We start from the raw sequence: 12,664 nt of genomic DNA, 5'->3' as shown, positions 1-12,664 counted from the left end.
AGAGAGAAGTCTGGGAGGACAATCCATTCCTCTCTGAAGATCTGCCTCTAAAAAAAAAAAAAAAAAAACACTGGCGACACGTTCATTCTCTGCAGCGTGGGGGACGTCTCCTTCTCTAACAGTGTACGTGGTGGTTAAGGAGGTGCGGGCACTGGCAGAAGGAGAGAATTGTCTTCTCAGTGTTTTCTCAGTCCTGCTAACAATGCCAAAAAGAAAGTCTCAGTTCCATGCCAGCAGGTCATTAGCTCCTCTACCACCTGCTAATCTGTCCTGGTAACAGAGAGAGCAGACAGAGGACATTAGCTCTCTAGAATTTAGTAACACTGTTTTGCTTTCAATATATATATTTTTTTGGATATTTTGTGTGTTTTCAATTATAGATGTGATTAAAGTTTCCTTTTAAGTAATTTATTTGGGTTACAAAAAGTGATTTGATGTAGAGAAAAATACTAAGTAAATGATGTGTGAATTACGAGGATGAAGTTTAGGAGACCCTCACTCAGCTTTATCTTTATGCCAGACCCTAAAGACCCTCAGAATAAGACCCCAGGAGCTGTCAGTGGGGAGGGGCAAGTATTGAAATTACTGAAGAGAGAAATTCGGCTGTCCGTTCATCCTCCACTCATTGTTTGCATCTCCCCGCTATCGTCAAGGCTTTTTCTCCGCTTATGTCATACTCATTAATGTTTCAAGATCTTATTCTGAGAGATTTTCCTCTTCTGAGCTCCCACAGAACCTTGAAATTGTAATAACAACCAACATGTGTTTATGACCATGTGCCAGGCTGTGTTCTAAGCTAACTCCAAGGTGAAGCAACCAGCCCAAGGTCACACAGCTTGTGACAGAGCGGGGACTCTAACCCTGAAAGTATGGGACAAGTGTCAGCGCCCTTAACCCCCGTGCTGCGCTGCCTCTCACGGCGCTTGGAGGACATTTGCTCCTCAGTTTCCCCAAATAGACCAGAGCCTCCCCCAGAACAAGGACTGCCTAATGTATCTCCCTGTACCAGCACCTAACCCAGGGCTTGGCTTATAAGAGTGCCCGTTGTATATGGGTTGAATGAATGAAAATGCAGAGAAAGTGGTCTGGGAAGGTGAGATGACTTCTGGCATCACGGAAGATTCATGAAGGATGTTGGAGTTGAGTTGCATGATGGATATGATTTCAACAAGTGCCGACGGGGGAAAGGAAAGGAATTCTGCGTGAGGGAAACTGCATGAGCAAAAGTACAAGTTAGGGACCATAATTTGTCTAGTTTGGCTGAATTAGGGGAAGATTTTGGAAAGATCATTGGGGTCAAAACATGGCGGGAGAGGGTGCCTTGAATACCAGCGTAGTTTGTATTCCTAGGAGCAGCGGGGAGCCAGTGAAGCCTATGTTGTAAGAGAAGTGACACAATCTGAACTGGGTGTTACGGTCGTTAATATGACTGTGGGTTTAAAATGACTGAGGGGAGAGACTGTATGGTGAAGACCAGAAGAGAGCTGAGCTTGTGGGGAGCAGTGAGCAGTGCTGTGTGTGTATCTCAGAGGTGGGGACTGAAGATGAGGCAGCATGGGAAGGTTTGAGCAGTGTGTCAAGGGCCTGGAATGCCAACTAAGAGGTCTTGCCCTTTCCCTTGGGGAACCAGAGGGGGCTTTTAAACCGAGGTGGGTGTTCGGTCAGATCTAAATCAGGGCATCTCCAGGTCAAAGGCCAGCAAACAGGGTGAGGGTGGGAGGAGGGGGTCTTTCACGACTCACTAAGGGGTCACTTGAGCCATCTTTGTATGAGTGAGGGGGGCGTCGTGGTGCCCCTTGAGAGCAGTACCAAAAGAGGGGTTCTGGCTGGGTAAATTATGCAAAGATTTTATTGAAAACAAATTCATGTATAAGGTAAAAAAAATTTTAAGTACAAAGGAATATACCTGTAGAGTGAAAAATTAGTGCCTCCTCCTAGCCCAGAACTCTCCCCAGAGGCAAACACTGCTAACACTTTATTGCAGGATTTCCAGAAAATTTTCATGCCATCTATAGGCATACATACATCCATGCATATATCCTTAAAACACACACACACACACAAAGCCATACTGCATGGCTCTTGCTTTGACCTTAGAGCTTTTTTCAGATCAGATGTGCAGATCTTTATCACTCTTTTTACCCTCCTCATAATATTCAATAATATGAACAGACTATAATGCATTTAACATTTGTGAGACATTTAAGTTTGATGTTTTTGGCCACCATGAACAAAGCTGCAATTAAGAACATGGAACGGGTCCCACTTCCCACGTGTGCAAATACATCAGTAGGATAGGTTTCTGGTAGTGGCATTGGTGGGACAAAAGGGTATGTGCATTTGTAATTTTGATTGGCACGGCCACATTGCCCTCCAAAGAAGTTATGCCAGTTCATCCTCCCTGGCATAATGCCTGTTTCCTGCACTGTCTGGTTTCATTGGTTTTTCATGTAGCTCTGGGAGAAGCAACTTACCTTGGGTCTAGATACTCTGATTTCTTTTCTGGTGCTGTAGTATGCTGGATCTACACAGTCGAGGAGGTTTGGGTTCCAATCCCAACTCAACCACTAATGTATGTCTCAGTCAAGTTATTAGTCTGTCTGAACCTCAGCTTTTGCATCTGTCAAATGGAAATAATGTCTTCAGTTGAGTCTCATCTTACTTTAAAGTCAGGTCCTAAAGTATAAAGACAAAATTAATTCTCTTTCTTCCCTAATTTGTTAAACCCAAATGTGATACAACTTCATCCTACCTCATAGGGCCATTGTGAGAATTTAAGGGACTAATATTGCCATAGTACTTGGCATATCATAGACGCTTGATGTTAATAGTGTTATTATTTCACAAAATTGCAAAATCATCTTTCTGAGGCTGAGTTTCTTCAACTGTGAACCAGCAGTTGGCATGGAGCTGCCAGTTGGCAGGAGAGAGCCCCTCTTACCTCTGGAGGATCAGGCTTCTGAGGAGCAAGCCAGTGGTGTACAAGGGGAGGGTCCAAAGAACTGCCTCTTTGTGGCAGGAAAGACCCTGGCCCTCTTTGAATTCTTGTTTCTTCTTTGACTAGAAAATGAGGTCTTTGGAGTGGGTAACCCTCTAGAAAAGCCACTAGGTTTGGAGTCCCAAGTCTTGGGTGCACAGCACACCTTTAACATTAATCTAGTGTGTAATCACTGGGACTCAGTGTTCTCAACTGTAAAATGGGAATACAAATTAAACCACTGAACCACTGTGACTTGAGTCCCTCCTCCCATGGAGTTTGCTTTCTAGTAGGGGAGAAACGAATGAGGAACCAAAAAATGTATCAAGTGTGAGGATATTATATAGAGTGTCTTTCATGACCTAGCTTCAGAAGTCATACAGCATCACTTCTACCATTTTTCGTGGTCACACAGGCCAACCCTATTCAGTGTGAGAAGGGACTACAGAAAGGCATAAGTACAAGGAGGTGAGGATCACTGTGGGCCAGCTTGAGGCTGACTACCACAAGTTTTGTTTTATTTTATTTTAATTAACATACAGTAAAATGTACTTTTTTGGGGTGTATAGTTCTATGAATTTTAACATGTGTAGATTTGCGTAACCACCACCACAAACAGGATACAGAACAGTTCCATCACCTTTCAAAAAACCCTCCTGTTTCCCTTTGTAGTGACACACTCTCCCCACCCTTAACCTCTCGTAACCGCTGATCTATCACTCTAGTTTTATCTTTGAGAATGTCATATAAATGGAATCATACGTATGTCAATCTCTGAAACTGGCTTTTTTCACTCAGAATAATGCCATTGAGGCTTATCTAGGTTGTTGCAAGTATCAATAACTCATTCCTATGTATTGGTGAGCAGCATTGCTTTATATGGATGTACCACAGTTTCTTTATTGATTTATTCATTGAGGGGTTTTTTTTACAGTTGAGGGGGTGGGTAATGAATAGAGCTGCTATGGACATTTATGCACTATAATTTTTCTCCCATCCTTCTATGACTCTGATGACCTTTTTGAATTGTACCACAGATCCCATTGATCCTGTTTTGTTTTTTTTTTCCTGTTGTTCAGATTGGGTAATTTCTATTGATCACTCTTCAAGTTCACAGATTTTTTTCCTATGGCATCTCCATTCTGCTGTTAGCACATCCATGGAGTTTTTCTACTCAGTTATTACATTTTTCAGTTCAAAAATTTCCATTTGATATATTCTATTATGAAAAAGATAACAAAAGCTCAGTCTTTATCCTTACTACTTGGAGTATTTTTTTTAATTGCAGTAAAACATACATAACATAAAATTTACCATTTTAATCAAGTTTAAGTATATAATTCAAGGGCATTAAGTATATTCACATTGTTGTGCAACCATTACCACTTGTCCATCTCCAGAACTTTCCCTTCTTTCCAAACTAAAACCCATTAAATACTAACTCCTCATTCTCTCCTTGGAGTATTTTTGTATCAGTCGCTTTAAGATTTTTCAGATCATTCCATCATCTTGGTGTTGGCATCTTTTCATTGTCTTTTCCCATGCAAGTTGAGATTTTTTTGCTTCTTTGTGTGGTGAGTAATTTGTCCTGGACATTTTGAATATTATATTATGAGCTCCGGGTTTCACTTAAATCCCATGAAGAATATTGATATTTCTGTCTTAGCAAAATAGGCAATTGGCAAAGTGCATTCAGCTCCACTGCCCTCTGTGGGTTTTGTCAATGTCAATCTGGTTTTCAAACTCTCTGAGATGCCGTGTGCATCTGCTCTGTGTGCATGTCACTCACAGGCCAGTCCGGAACTCAGGCGGTGGCCTAGCTCATGATTCAGTTCTCAAAGTCTATAGTAAGCTATTTAGGTTAGATTCACTAATATGCAGCTAACGGGTGAGCCTGAAGTCCATAAATCACTTTATAGGGTCGCTTTCCCAAACTTCTCCCTCACTGCTCTTTCCCTGGACTCGCTGGGGCTTTATATATCCAACTCTGAGGCTCGTTTCTCATAACTGCACCCAAGTGTGGGGCAAATCAGTAGGGGTTCATCCTGACATCTCAGAACCACAGCTCCTCCAGTTAGAGAGGGTCCCCCTCCTTATAGCCTCAAGCACCTGTAGGCACCTGCCACCACCTCCGCCATCATGGATGGCCTGGGGACTAGGACATGAAAAAACAGAGAAAAGAAAGGAAGTAGGAATCTCCACTAGTCTGCGTGTTAGGAGAGCTCTTTCCCGTTTCTGGAGCCAGAACTGGAGGGTTTCCCCTGACACGCCCTAGTCATGCTGATGTCCACGTCTAGGTTTGGGGCTGCATTGAGACAGCCCAGGGAATACCAGAGGAAGAAAAGAAATGTGAACTCACTGCCATGTTGGTAGCACTTTGATTGCTGGTGTGCTACCATTGACGTTTCAGAGCTCTCAGCCAGCTGCTCGATGCCATCTGTTCAGGGTTTGCAGCTGAATTCAGCAGCAGAGGCAGGGTGGAGACTGCTTACTCCAGCTTGGCAGAACTGGAAGCACTACCTCAGGTTTTTTATCAGTCCACCTGGCTGTTGAGTGGACAGTGGACTGACGGGGGCCAGGCTGGAAGCAAAGACGCATATGAGGATGTCTGAGAAAGCTTCACAGAGATGGCTTCTGCCTTGAGTCTTAAAGATAGAAGTGGCTATTTTCAGAGGGGTGGGTTGAGGGCAGAGCATTCAGGGTAGAGATCAGTATGAGTGATATCTTGGGGGTATAAGAGCAGATGGGGAAGTCTGGGGTGACGGTACAGGCTGGGGCAGGATGAAGGGTGAGTGCCCTCAGAGAGAAGGGACTAGGCTGGGACTACATGTTGGGAGGTGTAGTGGTTGATTTCTGATTTCAATGGGTTGAAGAAAAAGGCCAGATAATGTTTTCCACTGGTGTGCAAGGAGGGGAACCCCCCCGCCCCCAGACGTGAGACAGGATGTGGGGATGCTTGTGGGTGACTGAGGCCTTGGCAGGGAAAGGTGGCATCTAGGCAGAAAAGGCCCAGTTCCTGTGCAGAGAAGGGCACGATTTTACAGCTGCTGAAAGGGAATGCCATCCTGCTACAGCCTTTTTGGGTCAGATGTTCTTTAAGAGGGGCTGAGAAGATATCTGCCTCTTTATCCAGATAATAAATCTTCCGTTTCCCAAGGACTTTCTGTAAATTAGTTGGAGGTGGTGGGAGAGAATGGAGAAGTGACCAAGAGATTTTGCTGTATTCTTTTTTATATTTTTAAAGAATTTGAATTTCACGTACAGGTTATCTGTTGGTGCAAATAAATGACCCTAAAACTCAGCAGCTGAAAACAACAAATGTTTATTACCTCACACAGTTTCTGAGAGTCAGGAATCTGGAATCAGCTAAGCTGAGTGGTTCTGGCTCAGGGTCCCTCATGAAGTTACATCTGAGGGCTTGACTGGGGCTGGAGAGTCTCCTTCCAAGATGGTGCGCTCACCTGGCTGTTGGCAGGAGGCTTCAGCTGTTCCCCATCTAGACATTTCCATAGAGCTACACTTGGTATAGCAGCTGTTTTCCCCAGAACAAGGGATCTGAGAGAAAGCAAGAGACCAAGATAGAAGCTGCGGTGCCATCAGAAGTGGCACACCAAATGACTGCCATATTCTGCTCTAACCCTGTCCTAACCTCACAAGCCATTGCTGGCTCAGTGTGGGAAGGAACTTCACAAGGATGTGAATATGTGGGGGTCATTGAGGGCCATCTTGGAAACTGCCTACCACAGCATGTGAAGGGACCGCCAATTCAACTTCTTTTATAAATTTAAAGAGATCACTGAGATATGTTATTAATAGAAAAAAAGCAAGTTACCTTTTAGTGTAAGGCCATTTAAATAAAAAAGATTAGATGTATATGTTTCTATTATACACACATATGTAAATGTGTAGAAAAAGGTCTGGAAGGATACATTTGAACTTGTTAACAGTGTTACTGCTGGGCATGGAATGAAACGTGTGAAAGGGATCTTTTTACACTGGATTTTGCTTTATGGGTGGAATCATTGGCTTGCTATGCAAATTTTCTATTGCTGGGTAGCAAACCACCCCAAACTTAGTGGCATAAAATAACAATTCTTTTATTCTGCTCACAGATTCTGTGGGATGGGGGTGTGGGCAGGGCATAGCAGAATTGGTCTGTCTCTCTTCCATGATGTCTGGGGCCTAAGGTGGGGGACTAAAATAGCTGGGGGTGACTGCCTTTGTGGTACCTGGGCTTGTATGACTGGGATGTTGGATTCAGGTAAGGCCATTGACTGGAACACCTACAAATAGCCTCTCACCATGGCTTGGTCTTCTTCACAGCATGGAAGCTGTGTTCCAGGAGGGAGTGTCCCAGGAGGAAGCATTTGGAGAGAGGATATTCCAGGAGAACCAGGAAAAGATGCGTGTCTCTTTATGACCCAATCTTGGAAGTCGCAAAGCATCACTTCTACCCCCCCTTGTTGGTTAAATCAACAACAAGCCTACTGAGGTTCAAGGAAAGAGGACATAGATTCCTCCTCTTTATGGGAGAAAAGTTAACAAATCTGAAGCCATTTTTTTGTTTGTTTTGTTTGTTTTTTGTTTTAAGGCAATAGTTTATAGTAAGAGTGTTATGCAGCAATAGATATACAGACTCTTTGTGAAAATTCCACGATTTCTCCAAATCCAAGAACACTTGACAGAAAAGCAACACCTTATCTTTTTCCATTATCTTCTCAATAAATTTTTGAAAGCTAGGATTTTAACATGGTATTTTAAGAGCATGACAAGAGAGTTCATGAGATGGGCTGATTGCCAAAAAATTTTTCTCAACAGAGACTCACATTATAGCCTCCAGAGGCATTTTATTATTATTATCAGTCTCTTTCCACCTCTGTCAAGTACGCACTGCTCTTTTATAAGGCAAGGATACAGAATAAAGGAGAAAGTTCTTTGATGTTTAATGAAGCCATTTTTTTAAACTGCCACAATTAGTTACATGATTTTAAAAATCTATTTAAATAATGGGGAATAAAACATTAAGGCTCCCTTTCCTGAGACAGTAGGTTGGGACCACTGGACATGTGCTAACAGCTGCTGTAGCCCAGACTCCTAGACTCCCAGGTCCTTTATCTCCTTGAGCCCAAGCATCTCAGGGAAACTGAGATAGCTTGGCAGTTACAACGTATAATTCTTTTTTTTTTTTCTTTTCGATATCTGGAACCAAGCCCTTTATGTAAATATTTATGTCTGGATTTATTTGTTCCCCGTGCCTTTCCAAAAAAAGATTTGAGGAAGCTTACCAGAATACATACAGCATAATCATATGATTAAAAATATATAAATAGATCAAAAACCAAGATGAAGGGAAAAGAAAGATTGAAACAGTAAGTTGAGACCAGAGGGGAAGTTAGTTCTTAACAGCATATACTGAAAAGTCTTAAGTAAATATTTGACATTGCAGGGCTGGAGGGGTTAGGTACATTATCGGATTCCGTTCCCCAAATAGCTCTTTTTTTTTTAAATTGAAGTATAGTCAGTTTACAATGTTGTATCAATTTCTGATCCCAACTAGCTCTTGAAATCCCTTTCCAACACCCATACCAAGCAGCCAGCTAGCCTCAGGTTGCACATCTCTAGTGATGGGGAGCTCATTATATTGCAAGGAAATTGCACCTATCAGAAAGCATGGACCCAGGAGTCACAAACTCAAATGCTTCCAATGGTCAGGCTAGCAGTGAAAATAAATGAGGTAGGTCCACGAGGGACCGGTGAGCATCTGACAAAACGGAATGCACACATCCTGTTTAAGGGGGGCAATTGCTACTTTCCCCAGCTAATTATTATGTGGGAACCCAGACCCAGTATAGCCAAGTCTTTGGATATTTCAAGAGAAGCTGAAAATCCCAGTTGATATGAGAAACCTCCTAGTTTTTAAATGTTGGCAATTAATTCTCTGTTTTGGAAAACATAGAGTAAGCCAAATAGACAGCTAAAGGCAGAGGCTGCCCACAGCGCACCAGTTTGTGGGCCCAGAAAACCCCAAAGGCACGGGCTCTGAGGTTGGGTCAGAACAGGCTGACTCTGGCTCTGCCACTTATTCACTGGGGAATGGCTTGAGGCCTCAGCTGTCATCTGTAAAATGGAGAGAATAATCGTTCCCACCTCAAAAAGACATGGATATGTGAAAAGACAGGCTGTAGGGTACTTACCCCAGTGCCTGGCATAGGGGAGCACCGAACAAATGCAGGTTATTACTTATAAATTCTTTTATAAGAAATAATAAATATTTATAAATACACAGTGCTAAATATAAGCCATACATAAATAGACTGTTATGAGGGCCTCTCTCGGGCTTCCATGCGCTGATCCCAGCTTTGCCTATGAAAGAAACTTTTGATAAGAGTGGTTGGTACATTCTGAGTTCAGGGGACTTTGTTTTTCATCGTTAGCCACACAGTTCACATTTTCCTCTTTGGTGCCAGAACATACAGCATTTTCCTTTGTACAAGGCTGAGACAAAACTCAGTTGAGAGAGGAAGTTTGCAGGGCGCTACTTTGGGGCGGGGGCTGATGATGGAGTTGGACAGGGATCTGTCTTATGGGTGTGGAGAGAAGGATCGAGGGAGAGGGCATTCCAGGTGGGAAGAACTCCTGGAACAAAGTCAGAGAGGCTGGTGAGCTCACGGAGAGACTCCATATGGCCAGAGAGAAATAGGAAACACAGCTGGCAGTGAGGTTGTCCCATGTTTATGGGAGGAGCCTCCAAGCTATTCCCCTTGGGGAATCGGGAGTTCTGGGCTGGACAGAGTGGCAGATGTAGGGACAGGGATAAACGAAGATCATTCCTGCTTGTCAGTCAATGATGTGCTTAACGTGTTTCTCTAGGCCTCATCTCAAATCAGTTATTAGTTTGTGTCTCCTCTCCACTCGTCTGGGAGCTATGGGGGAGGAGGAAATAAGGATACATTTCAGTCTTGCTGCCCTAGAGACATGCCCAATATTTGCAGAAGCCTGGAGAGAAGTGAAGGGATGAACTGGGGCCACCTGGCTGTGGACAGAGGAATGAGTGTGTGCTCTGGGTTCAAGTGACAAATATGTAATCTTGGCCAGTTTTTCCATCTGTAAGGTGGGGATGATAATAGTACCTTCACAAAAGATGATTGTAAGGATTGATGTACTTGACTTGCTGTAAATGCTCTATAAATGTCCTTCAGCTCTCCTGTGGCCTTTCCCCTGGTCTCCTAACCCTAGGACACCACCTTGTACCTGTGGATTATCTGTATCCCTCTCCAGCCTATGTGCTCCCTCCCTTTTCATCCCCTGATCCCACTTTCCTACTGGTTACAAATGTGCCTTTGAATTTCTTTACTTCTGATGCTCCTTGGGAAAAGCCAAAAGATCACACATAGCTCATAGATACCAGAGTTGGGTCTCGAATCCAGGTCTGACTGCCTCTCAAGTTCACAAACTTTGATACTACACTGCTCTTGTACCTGATCCTCGCTGGCTGTGAGCAATCAAGTGTCTTGCCAAAGGCCCCACAGCCATCACTGGCAGAGCTGAGATCCAAACCTAGATCTGCCTGGCTCCAAACCTGTGACCCCTTCTTACCCCAACTCCCCAGTCCTCATATGGAATCTTCAGTTGCCGTTTAGAATAATCACCGTGCTTCTTCCGTATGGCCATTAAGTAATGAAGCATTTCACTACAGCATTTCATTATCAACTCTCCCGCAGGAATTCTTTGAGGTCATCCAGCAGGAGTCACCCCCAATTTGTGGATGAAGAAACTGAGGCTCAGAGAGGGAAAGCAGCTTATCCAAATTCATACAGGACTGGTTTATCGAAGATGCCCCATGCTTCCAGAGTCCTAGCTCTGTGCAAACGCCATGCCTTCACCATCCTCAGGTGTCTTGTTGCTCCTAAAGCAATGCCCCACCTACAATTGTTTCAGTAAGTGTTTCCATTGTATGTTTATACCGTATTTTGTTTATTCATTCATCCATCCATGGACATTTAGGTTGCTTCCATCTTTTGGCTATTGTGAATACTGCTATGAACACAGGTATACAAATATTTCTTCGAGACCCTGCTTTCAGTTCTTTTGGGTAAATACCCAGGAGTTAAATTACTAGATCACATGTTAATTCTATTTTTAATTTTTTGAGGAACTCAGTACTATTTTCCACAGTGGATGGAGCATTTTATTTTCCCACCAACAGTATATAAGGGTTCCATTTCTCCACATCTTTACCATACTTGTTATTTTCTTTAATTTGGGTTTTTAAAATACATTAGGGTGGGGAATGAGGTAATTAGCTTTATTTATTTATTTTAATGAAGGTACTGGGGATTGAACCTAGAACCTCGTGCATGCTAAGCACACACTCTACCGTTGAGCTGTACCCTTCCCCCTAATTTGTGGTTTTGATTTGCATTTCTCTAATGATTAGTGACATTGAACATCTTTCATGTGCCTGTCAGTCATTTGTACATCTTCTTTGGAGAAATGTCTATTCAGGTCCTTTGCCCAATTTTTAATTGGGCTGTTTGCTTTTTGTTATTGAGTTGTAGAAGTTCTTTATGTATTCTGGACATTAAGCCATTAAGATATATTATTTGCAAATATTTTCTGTAGGTTTCCTTTTTCATTCTGTTGATTGCCTAAGAGACTGTTTTTTGGTGACCACCATAGAGCATTAAAAGTTTTCCTAATGGATATAGATATCCTACTTTTCCTCTCATTGTATTTTCATGAGCATTCCCACATATCATTAGATGCTCTTCAAAAAAACATTTTCAATGGCAACATAATATTCATTCTTACTGACACATTTTAGTTTATCCATTGATTCCCCTGATGTTGGACATAATAGTTCCCTATTGTAAGTGAAGCTGGGATAAACCTGCTTGCATCTTAATCTTTGCTAGTATCTCTCATTATTTTCTTGGAATGGATTCCTAGAAGTGGTGTGGGCTGACTCAAATGGTTCTTAGTCATCATGTTAATTTTCCTTACAATTTGTGCCAATTCCACCCCATCAGCAGTAGGATGAAAGTGCTCTTCTTTCCTTTCTTACCAACACTGAGTATTATGCTTTACAAACCTGCTAGTTTGAAAAGTGAGCAATGACAATATATGGTTTTAAATACATGTGGTGTGTGCTGCTCTGTGCCATCCATTGTGCTAAGCACAGAGGATACAAGTGAGACAAAACCCAGTCGTACTGTATAGCCCATTCAACAGCTTGTAATAACTTACTATGAAAAAGAACATAAATGTATAACTGACTCACTATGCTCTACACCAGAAACTAACATAGTTCAATAAAAACAAAACAAAACCCAGTCCTGAGACTTTGATTCTGGTCCTGATTCTGTCACCAGGCTTCTATGCCTTCCTTCTGGCTCTGAGACTTTAACCATCCTTGTTGTTTCTTCAGCCCCCACCATTTATAGTTTCTTACAGGTCAGAAAGCGGTGTCCCATCCATTCTCTGGGTGAATTCTTACAGCAACCCTGCAGGGGGCATTTAGGGAAATGAAGTCCAGAAAGGTGAACTCACTTGCCCAAGGTCATACAGCCACTTAAGTGCCTGAGGAGGAAGCAATTAGCAGCCAACTTCTGTCTGGCTTTCATCCGAAAACATCAAGATGTGAATTTAGAAGGCATTAGCTTGATTCCCAGCCCTTAGAGCCACTCT

This window comes from Camelus dromedarius, chromosome 18, assembly GCF_036321535.1.
Source record: "Camelus dromedarius isolate mCamDro1 chromosome 18, mCamDro1.pat, whole genome shotgun sequence".
Classification (NCBI taxonomy): Eukaryota; Metazoa; Chordata; class Mammalia; order Artiodactyla; family Camelidae; genus Camelus; species Camelus dromedarius.
Note: the sequence above shows the minus strand (reverse complement) of the source record.